The sequence below is a fragment of the Panthera onca genome, chromosome B1 (genome assembly GCF_046562875.1).
Source record: "Panthera onca isolate mPanOnc1 chromosome B1, mPanOnc1 haplotype 2, whole genome shotgun sequence".
Lineage (NCBI taxonomy): Eukaryota > Metazoa > Chordata > Mammalia > Carnivora > Felidae > Panthera > Panthera onca.
Window position 1 is genome coordinate 54,135,261 of NC_138342.1, and position 10,744 is coordinate 54,146,004.

Sequence of the window (10,744 nt, forward strand, 5' to 3'; positions counted from 1 at the left end):
CCATAAACACAGGTTTACATTATTTTGTATTCCCAATGCATAACACAGGAAATGGTATGTGGTAGGCACTTAACAATAGTTAAATGAATAAATGAATGTATGATAGCTAATTCTAATGTCACAGTATACAATTAGAATTAATCCTCCTTCATACACATAGGATGCACATTTGTATTTTGAAGAATATCAAAACCCCAAGAGTAATTATAATTTTCAAAATTATTTGAAGATGTCAAAATTATTCTAAAATGTCTTATGCAGAATAACACATAAGAATAGCTAGATACAAGGAAAAAAAACTGAAAAAATCCCACAAACATGTAAAAGCTAAACAACATACTACTAAACACATTTGAAGAAATAAAAAGGAAATATAAAAATACATGAAGGAAAATGAAAACACAATGGTCTAAAATCTGTGAGAAATAGCCAAAGCAGTTCTAAGAGGGAAGTTTATAGTAATACACACCAGTGTCAAAAAACAAGAAAGATCTCCAAATAAACAACCTAACCCTACACCTAAAGGAGCTAGAAAAACAACAAAGCCCAAAGGAAGTAGAGGGAAGGAAATGGTAAAGATTAGAGCAGAAATAAATGAAACAAAGACTCAAAAAGACAACAAAAAAAAATCAATGAAGCAAAGAGCTGGTTCTTTGAAGAGATAAACTTGATAAATCTTTAGCTGCCTCATCAAGAAGAAAAGAGAAAAAAAGGAGAGGACACAAAATCAGAAATCAAGGAGAAATAACAACTGACACCACAGAAATACAAGGAACTATAAAAGAATATTAACAAGAATTATATGCTAACAGATTAGACAACCTAGAAGAAATTGATAAATTCCTGGAAACATGTAATCTTCCATAACTGAATCATAAATAGAAAATTTGAGCAGAGCAATTACAAGTAATGAAATCGAATTGGTAATCAAAAACTCCCAACAAACAAAAGTCCAGGAATAGATAGCTTTGAAGGTGAATTATTCCAAACATTTGAAGAGATCATACTTATTCTTCTTAAACTATTCCAGAAAACAGAAGAGGGAGGAAAACTTTCAAATTCATTCTACAAGGCCAGAATTAGCCAGATTCCAAAATCAAAGACACTAAAAAGAAAGACAAGAAAGGAAAAAACAGAAAAAAAAACCCAAAACTATAGGCTGATATCTCTGATGAACATAGATGCAAAAATCCTCAACAAAATCTTAGTAGACCACTTCAATAATGCATTAAAAAAAATAATTCACCATGATCTAATGGGATTCATTCCAAGGATGCAAGGGTGGTTCAACATTTGCAAATCAATATGATACATCATGTTAACAAGAGAAAGGATAAAAACCATATGTTCATCTCATAGATACAGAAAAAGCCCCGACAAAATAAAACATCCCTTCATGATAAAAACTTTCAACAAAATGGTTTTAAAGGGAACATACTTCAACATAATAAAGGCCATACATGTAAACCTAGGGCCAACATCATACCCTGTGGTGAAATACAGAAAGTATTTTCCTCTAAGATCAGAAACAAGACAAAGATGCCTATTCTTGCCATTTTTATTCAACATGGTACTGCATGTCCTAGCCATAGTAATCAGAAAAGGAAAAGATATAAAAGGCATCTAAATTGGTAAAGAAGATGTAAAACTGTCACTATTTGCAGATGACTTACTATACATAGGAAACCCTAAAGACTCTACCAAAAATCTACTACAATAAATAAATTAGATAAAGTTTCAGGATACAAAATTAACACATGGAAATTGGTTGTGTTTCTATACACTAACAACAATTAGCAGAAAGATATTAAGAGAATAATCCATTTATAATTGCACCAAAAAGTATAAAATATCTAGGAAATAAACTTAAAGAAGTAAAAGAACTAACTCTGAAAACTGTAAAACCCTGATGAGAGAAACTGAAGCCAACACAAACAAATGGATATTCCATGTTCATGGATTGGAACAAGTAATATTAAAAAATCTATGCTTCCCAAAACAATCTACAGATTCAATGCAATCATTCTCAAAAAAAACAAACAGCATTCTTCACAGAATTAGAACAAATAATACTAAAATTTCTGTGGAATCACAAAAGGCTCCAATTAACCACAAAAATGGTATGGTACTGCCATAAAAATAGACACACAGATCAATAAAACAGGATAGAGAGCCCAGAAATAAACCCACACCTATATGGTCAATTCATCTATAATGAAGGAGGCAAAAATATCCAACAGGGAAAATATAGTATTTTTAATAAATGGTGTTGGGAAAAACTGGACATCTACATGCAAAAGGATGAAACTGGACCACTTTCCTATACCATACACAAAAATAAACTCAAAATGGATTAAAGACCTGAAGCCATAAACCTCCTAAAAGAAAAGACAGGTAGTAATCTTTTGGAATGATGATCAGGGTCATTTCTGTTAGTAAATATTAAAGTACGTGATAAAGCTACTATATTTGAGCAACTTGCACTGGCACATGGGTAGGTAAAAACTGCATGAAAGAAAAAAAACATAATCAAGAAGTATGACATCACCAGATGGTGAATTAGGAAACCCCAGCCTCTGTTACTCCCACCCAAAGATAAAAATTTAAGATAGCTTTCTATAAAAAAAAAACAGCTCTGGGAGAGCAAAGGTGTCCACTTAAGAATAAAAAACAGGGGCACCTGGGTGGCTCAGTTGGTTAAGCATCCAACTCCAGATCAGGTCATGATCTCATGGTTTGTGGGTACGAGTCCCATGTTGGAATTTGGGGCCTTATACTGACAGCTTGGAGCCTAGAGCCTGCTTTGGATTGTGTCTTTCTCTCTCTCTCTCTCTCTCTCTCTCTCTCTCTCTCTCTCCCCTTCCCCCACTCACATTCTGCTTCTCTCTCAAAAATAAACATTAAAAAAATTTTAAAAAAAGGAATGATAGAACAAAAAACCTGATAATAATTACACAAAAAAAGGCAGAACAGATTCATTTTGCTTGCATCATCACATCACCCAGACTCACACTGCTTAGCACCAAGAAGGAACAAGCCAGCTAGAAAGATTTCCCTCCCACCACTGGAAAAGTGAATGCAGGGTGAATGACTAGCTTCTGTAGCCATTCAGGGCACTATAGGAAAAACCCATTTAGTTTTCACCCCACCCAGAGACCAGCAACTATCAGATATACAGAGATAGCTGGAAATAAGGAAGAACAGGGGCTACAAGTAACAACCATGCAGTGGAAGTAACCACAATTTCCAGTGACTTGCTCTTCAGAGGACCCCAGGGTCTTTTGCCACTGAAGAAACCAATAGCCAGCACAGCCTCTACAGAGCCCCTACAGATTCCACCAGTTTTAGGCTCACAGGTATACATGTTTGCAGACACTACCATCTAAATCTTTCCCAGTCCCTCCCCCAACCCCTCCCAAAACCTGGGATCCAAACAGGCAGGCAGATAGCCCAGGCTTCTGCCACTGCACAAGTGCTAAACGCCAGTCTAGACCCCAAGGGTGGACCCCTACCATCATGTGCACACTTTTTGCACTAGTCCTCCAGCCATAGTTCAGTATACCACTGGCCTGAATTCTGTCACTGGCCTCCACCACTTGTATACACATTCATGGTTACATCCTGCAGCCTTAGAAGTGGACATAGACAGAAAAACCCTCACAACTGTTTGTGGGCCTGAATTCGGCCCTATCTCCAGTTAGTGGCCTGCACCACTGGATTCACACATGTTAGCCATTCCATCTTTACACCTGCATGAACCTTTATAAAGCTATCAGTTTCTCAGCAAAGACTTTGCAGGCCAGGTGAGTACAATGATATATTCAAAGTGCTAAAAGACAAAAAAAAAAAAAAAAAAAGAAAGAAAGAAAAAAAATTGCCAACCAAGAATATTCAGCAAAGTTGTTTTTCAGAAATGAAGGCAATATAAAGACATCCCTAAACACACAACAGTTAAAGGATTTCACACCACTAGACTTTCCTTACAAGAAATGCTGAAGAGAGTTCTTCAAGCTGAAACGAAAGGACAGTAATTAGTACCATAAAAACGTGTAAAATATACAACACACTGGTAAAGCCAAGTATATAGTTAGATTCAGAATACTTTAATTGTGAAATATGGTGGTGTGTTAGCCACATACCTCGAGTATAAAAATTAAAAAACAAAGGTATTTAAAAGAACAATAACTATAAGGACACCTGGGTGGCCCAGTTGGTTAAGCATCTGATTTCAGCTCAGGTAATGATCTCAAGATTTGTGAGTTCAAGCCCTACGTCAGGCACTCTGCTATCAGCATCGAGTCTGCTTCAGATCTTCTGTCCCCCCCTCTCTCTCTGCCCCACCCACGATCATGCTCCCTCTTTCAAAAAATAAACATTAAAAATTAAAAGAGCAATAACTACAAAATATTAATAAATACACGATATAAAAGATGTAATTTTTGACAACAAATGTAGGGGGGAGTAAAAGGGTAGAGTTTTTATGTGTGATCAAACTTAAGTTGTCATCAGCTGAAAGTAAACCTTTATATCTCTATCAGGTTTCAAGTAAGCCCTGGGATAACCAAAAGAAGACATAGGAATCAAAGTATACCACACTAAAGAAAATCATCAATTTACAAAGGAAGACAGCAAGAGGCAAGAAACAAAGGAACCACATATGAGCTAGAAAACAATGAACAAGATGGCAAGAGAGAGAAAGTTCTTACAAAAGGCATAGTATGCTGAATGGATTAAAACAAACAAAAAACACAAACAAACCAACCAACAAATAACAACAACAACAAAAACACAAGACCTAACTATAAAAGACTCACTTCAGCTGTGAGGACACACACACACACACACACACACACACACACCCAACACAGAAGCACCTAAATAGAGTAAGCAAGTACTAACAGATGTGAAGGGAGTAGTAGATAGCAATACAATAACAGTAAGACACTTCAATTCCCCACTCCCGACAATGGGTAAATCAACAAAGGAAATGTTTTAATTGAACCATATTTTAGACCAAATAGACCTAACAGATATATACAAAAGTTTGCATCTAACAGAAGCAGAATATATACTCTTCTTAAGTGCACATAAAACATTTTCAAAGAGAGATTATATGTTAGGTAACAAAACAAATCTTAACAAATTTAACAAATCATACAAAGTTCTCTTTTCTGACCAAAATGGTGTGAAACTGGAAATTAATAACAAAAAGAGCTCTGGAAAATCTACAATATGTGAAAATTACACACACTCCTAAACAACCAATGGGTCAAAGAAGAAATCAAAAGGGAAACCAAAAAATAGCTTGCAACAAAAAAATGAAAGCAAAACATAACAAAAGTTATGAGATGCACCAGACACAGTGTTAACAGGGACTTTCACACCAATAAATGACTACATTAAAAAAAGAGAAAGATCTCAAATAACCTAGGTTTAAACCTCAAGCAACTAAAAAAATAAATAAATAAATAAACCCAAAGTTAGCAAAAGGAAGAAGATCAGAGAATAATTAGAGAAAAAATATATAAAAGATGATAAGAGGTGTTTTTTTGAAAAGATAAACAAAAATTGACAAACCTTCAGTTGGACTTGCCAAGAAAAAATAAAAGGAGTACTTTCATATGTAAAATCAGAAATGAAAGATGCTACAACTGATAAAAGAAATGCAAAAAATCCTAACAACCTACTATGAATAATTATGACAACAAATGGTATTAGAATAAATTGATAAATTTCTAGAAACAACTTTCCACATTTGAATCATGCAACTTACCACATCTGCATAATGAAAAAAAATATAAATTTGAACATATCAATAAACAAGTAAAGAAATTGAATCAGCAATCAAAAATTTCCCAACAAAGAAAAGCTCAGAACCAAGTGGCTTCACTGGTCAATTCTAAACATTTAAGGAATTAACGCTAATCCTTCTCAAAATCTTCCAAAAATTTAAAGAGGGAACACTTTCAAAATCATTTATGAGGTTAGCATTACCCTAATACCAAAGCCAGGTAAGGGCACTACAAGAAAATAAAGCTATGGACCAATATCCCTGATAAATATAGATGTAAAATTCTCAACAAAATAGTAGCAAACCAAATTCAACAGCACATGAAAAAGGTCATGTCATGATCAAAGGGGACTTATCCCTGTGATGCAAGAACAGTTTCACATACGCAAATCAATAAGTATGATATACCACATTAATAGAATGAAAGACAAAAATCATAAGATCATCTAGGTAGATACGCTAAAAGATAACATTCAATATCCTGTCTTGATAAAAACTCTCAAAAAAATTGGGTATAGAATAAACATATCTCAACATATTGAAAACCACACATGACAAGTCCACAACTAATATACTCAATGACGGTAGGTTGTAGGCTTTCCGTCTGAGATTAGGAACAAGACAAGGATGCCCACTCTTGCCACTTTTATTCAACATAGTATCATAAGTCCTAACCAGAATGATTAGGCAAGAAAAAGAAATAAAAGACATCCAAATTAGAAAGAAAAAAGTTACCTTGTATGTTTGTTGATGACATGATCTTTAATGTAGATAATACTAAAAATGTCACCAGAAAAACTGATAGAATAATAAACTCAGTATAGGTTTAGGATACAAAATCAACAGACAAAAAACACTTACGTATCTATACAACAACGTCTGAAAAAAATATCTGCTATCTATCTGTTATCTATCAAATTCCATTTACCAGAGCATCAAAAAATAATGAAATATTTAGGAATACATTTACCCTATGAGGAGAAAGATCTCAACTCTGAAAAATATAAGATGATGAAAGAAATAGAAGAAAACACAAATAGATATTTTGTGTTCATGGATCAGAAGTGTTAATATTATTTTTTAAAAAAATACTACCCCAGTCTATAGATTTAATGCAATCTCTATCAAAATCCCAATGAATTTTTCACAGAAATTCAAATGGTACCAGCAAAGATCTTGAAATGTTAAGCAATATTAAGAATAAAGTTGTAGACATCACACTTCTTGGTTTCAAATTTTCTACAATAATTACTATAGTAATCAAAACAGTATGGTATAGGAATAAAAACAGACATAGACTTTATGGAACAGAATGAAAAGCCCAAGAGTAATTATGGGCAATTAATAGTGGACAGGGGAGCCAAGAATACTCAGTGGGGAAAGGATAGTATCTTCATTAAATGGTATTAGGAAAACTGGAATTTCACATGCAAAATAAATAAATAAATAAATAAATAAATAAATAAATAAATAAGTAAGTAAGTCCTACAATCCAGTGCAGATATCAGATACAAGCTTCAAAGACAAGTTTATTTTCAAAGGCTTATTCCAGTTTCATGGGGCTAGCATGAGGTGTATACATTTGGGCAAATGTATACCTCAGAATTCACTCATGTAGCAAATGTTACACATGTCCTCCGTTTAGAAGCATTTGTGATGGATGATGGAGAGGCCAGACCCATCACAATCCTGCTTGCTGATCTGCATCTGCTGGAAGATAGACAGCAGAATGTAGCCCCCAATCCACACAGAGTACTTAAGTACAGGAGAAGAGATTATCTTGATTTTCATCAGGCTGGGCTGTGATCTCCTTCTGCATCCTGTTGGCAATGCCCGGGTATATGATGGTCCCACCAGACAGCACCAGACATTATCTTGATTTTCATCAGGCTGGGCTGTCATCTCCTTCTGCATCCTGTTGGCAATGCCCGGGTATATGATGGTCCCACCAGACAGCACCATGTTAGCATAGCAGTCCTTTCAGATATCAACATCACACTTCAAGATAGAGTTGAAGGTGGTCTTGTGGATACCACAGGACTCCATACACAGAAAGAAGAGCTGGAGGAGCACTCAGGACAGCAGAACCACTCACTGCCAATGGTAATCACCTGCACATAGGCAGCTCATAGATCTTCTCCAGGAAGGATGAAGGGGTGGCAGTGGCCATCTCCTGCTCGAAATCCAGGGCAACATAACAGAGCTTCTCCCTGATGTCACTCACAATTTCCCATTCTGCGGTGGTGGTGGTGAAGCTGTAGTCAAGCTACCCAAGAGTCTTCATGAGGTGGTTCCATCAGGTAGCAGCCATCCAGGTCCAGATGCAGGATGGCTTGGGGCAGGGTGTACCCATCATAGATGGGCATGGTGTGGGTGACCCCATCCCCAGAGCCCATGACAATACCAGTGGCATGGCCAGAAGCATACGAAGAGGGAACAGCCTGGATGGGCATGTACATGGCTAGGGTATTGAAGGTCTGGAACATGATCTGAGTCATCTTTTCATGGCTAGCCTTTGGGTTCAATGGGGCCTTGGTCAGCAGCACGAGGTGCTCCTCAGGAGCCACACACAGCTCATTGTACAAGGTATGGTGCCATCTTCTCCATGTCATCCCAGTTGGTAACAATGCCATGTTCAGTGGGGTACTTGAGGGTCAGGATGCCTGGTTTGATTTGGGCCTCATCACCTATGTAGGAGTCCTTCTGGTCCCTGCTCATGATAATGCCCTGTTGCCGGGGCACTCAACCATGGGCGGGAAAATGGCCAGGGGATATCATCCCCAGCAAAGCCTGCCTTGAGCTTGTCAGAGCCATTGTCAATGACGAGCCCAGCAATCTCCTCTACTATTGCCGTTAGTGGAGGTGGAGGTGGCGGCAGTGGATGCAGAGACCAGGCAGTGGGAGAAGGCAGAATCCAGGCTGGCTACAGTGAGTGAGACTTCCAGGTTTCTTTTAATTGGATCATGGATACTTAGTCTACTGTCCTGTTGGTAAGAATATCAGTGAGGAAAAAAAAAAAAAAAAACAGGCTGGCATCCTATTTTAAATATTTTCATACTTGGTGCATCTTCTATTATCACCCAAAATCTTTCAACTTCATGCTTTTCCCAAATTTGAGATCATACCATCTTTGTCCCGTTAAGAGTGTCCTTTGTGTACAAATGATACTGCTCCTTTAAAAGTCATTAGTGAGATGTAGACTCCCCTAAGAGACTCCATGATATGCTGTTTGTGAAGTTGGTTCTCTGAGAGTTCTTCTTCTGTTTTATTCTTGTCCTTCATCTTCAAGATGACATGGTGCCTTCACAAGTATCTCCTTATAATCTATGTAAATTATTTACTATGTTGGTTTTCTACTGCCATACTAACACATTACCAGAAATTTAGCAGCTAAAACAACACAAATTTGTTATTTTACATTTCTGAAGGTCAAAAGTCCCCCACAGATTTCAGGATGTCAAGATGGCTGTGTTTCCCCCCTCCCAAGAATGCTCTAGGGGAAACCTGTTTCCATGCCTTTTCTAGCTTCCAGAGATCTATACATCCCTTAGCTTGGGCTCTCCTTCCCTAATCTGCAAAGGCAACACTATTTCAGTTCTTGGACCCTTCTTCATGATCACATCTGTCTCTAAGCTCTGCCAAGAAAGTTTCGTGCTTTTAAGGACTCATGTGATTAGATTTGGTCAATTGGATAATCCAGGATAATTTCCCATCTCAGAATACATATCCCTATTCACTTCTGCAAAGGCCCTTTGACTCTTTGCCATGTAAAGTAACAATATACACATTCCAGGGATTGTGTTTAGCATATTTTTAAGGGTTTATTATTCTGCCCACCACTTTCACCATGACATCTTCCAAATATGGGGATGTACTGTGTAAGATTTCAATATAAAAGCAGATGCAGGGGTGCCTGGGTGGCTCAGTCAGTTAAGCCTCCGACTTCAGCTCAGGTCATGATCTTGCGGGTTCGTGAGTTCAAGCCCTGCGTCGGGCTCTGTGCTGACAGCTCAGAGCCTGGAGCCTGTTTCAGATTCTGTGTCTCCCTCTCTCTCTGACCCTCTCCCGTTCATGCTCTGTCTCTGTCTCAAAAATAAATAAACGTTAAAAAAAAAAATTAAAAAAAAAAAGCAGATGCAGAATTCCACACATACCTCCAAGAAAAAGTGAATCACATTCAACTTATGTATTTATTAATAACCTCAAAAATTTCTATGTACCAGTATGACAAATTTCTTTCTGGTCAAATGTACTCAATATAACTTAGTATTTGATTTAAAATAAAACATTAACATTTTATAAGAAAGGCAGAGATTGTTAAACTAGGGTTCTAAAGATGGATTACTTGGAAACAAGCACATTTATATCCCATCTTAAAAATGATTAGGATGAATGAAGATGTAAATTATAATAAAATGATCAAAGAGAAGGCTGGCTGCATCTGGCTCTCTGCCTTAGAAGCTCAGGGATGCCCTTCTTTCTATTTTCAGGGATAATCAGTCCCTCAGGGACTGTCTTATGCTAACTAAAGAGTGGAGACTGAAGGAAAAAAAAAACAGATTGCAATTTTATTAATTACAGTGAGAAATAAAGTTGTCACAAGCCCCCAAATTCAGAACTTATGTCAGATCAAGCAGCAGATCTTCAGGCTGTAGCTTTGCTACATGGAAGTCATCATCAGTAGCCACTTCATTGAAGTGACTCAAGAAATAATTTTCCCAGTGACATAATGCTCATGTACAATATAAGCAACTCGTCATAATTTTAGTGTAGGGTATCCACCTGGGATTCCCAACACCAACATAGGTGAGTTTAAAATGAGAAGAAGAGGCTTGAAAATAAAATCATTGGCTTCAAAGTGTCATATATTCCTTCGCTTCAAATGTCATTAAGAGAGAAATATTCAAATGGTCTCACCTATATGTAAGGAGTGGTGAGAAAATTAGTCCTTGT

At 36.8% G+C, this 10,744-nt stretch overlaps 1 pseudogene; it reads right to left on the reverse strand.

The window, feature by feature from the left end:
* Positions 1-7,432: 7,432 nt before the first annotated feature.
* LOC132693094 (actin, cytoplasmic 1-like) lies at positions 7,433-8,328 on the reverse strand (annotated as a pseudogene).
* Between the last annotated feature and the right edge of the window lie 2,416 nt (positions 8,329-10,744).